This window comes from Tarenaya hassleriana, unplaced genomic scaffold, assembly GCF_000463585.1.
Source record: "Tarenaya hassleriana unplaced genomic scaffold, ASM46358v1 Cleome46, whole genome shotgun sequence".
Classification (NCBI taxonomy): Eukaryota; Viridiplantae; Streptophyta; class Magnoliopsida; order Brassicales; family Cleomaceae; genus Tarenaya; species Tarenaya hassleriana.
The window spans coordinates 328,682-329,517 of NW_010967304.1; positions in this window are offsets into that span (position 1 = coordinate 328,682).

The following is an 836-nucleotide window of genomic DNA, read 5'->3' on the forward strand; positions in this document are numbered from 1 at the left end:
AAATTTTTGTTTTACATCCGCTGCGCAAACCCTAGAACCGATCTCTTAGGAATAGGATTCGCTCATGAGATCCCAGGATATCCCAACAGTGGTATCAGAGCCCTGGTTGCTCTGCATGATTTTGTTAGAACCCGATCACGCACGTTATAGGATTTGAATTGTTTGAATCCGTGTTTGCTATTGATGCTATGCATGATTTGATTATGGATCTAGGGTAGATTTCATGTTCTTTGTTGCATAGTGCAAGAGGCTTCTGTTCTGAGTTCACAGGCGAAAACAGGGTCGAAATCGGATCTGAATCGGGACCGAAACGACGAAGAACGTGATCTGATCGCGTTTTTCCGCCTAGTCCGAATGGTCTGGTCCTCTGGACCGGATGGTCTATGGTTTGTCGTCTCCCTGGACTAAATGACCTCAGTCCGTTCGGACCAAGATGTTGGTCCGAACGGACTAAGGTGTGTAGACCGAACGGACTGCTTAGCCAGTCCGTCCAGTCTAAGTCACTAGTCCGAGAGAGAAGGTCCGAAGGGGCAAGTCCGAACGGTCTGGAGAGTCGGACCGAACGGACTGAAGAGTCAGTCCGAACGGACTGACCATTCCAGACCGAACGGACTGACTATGATCCGAAGACCGAACAGCCCAGACCGATCGGTCTAGGCCTAGACCGAACGGTCTAGGTCCCGACGCTTCACCAAAATTTGATTTTGCGTTTCGGGATCTGGTTTGAGCAATCGTTGCTTAAAACCGATCAACTGTGATTCAGAATAACATGATTCTTTCTTATGGATGGTCCATAGTGAATGAATGTATGTAACTTAATCAAGATATTATATATG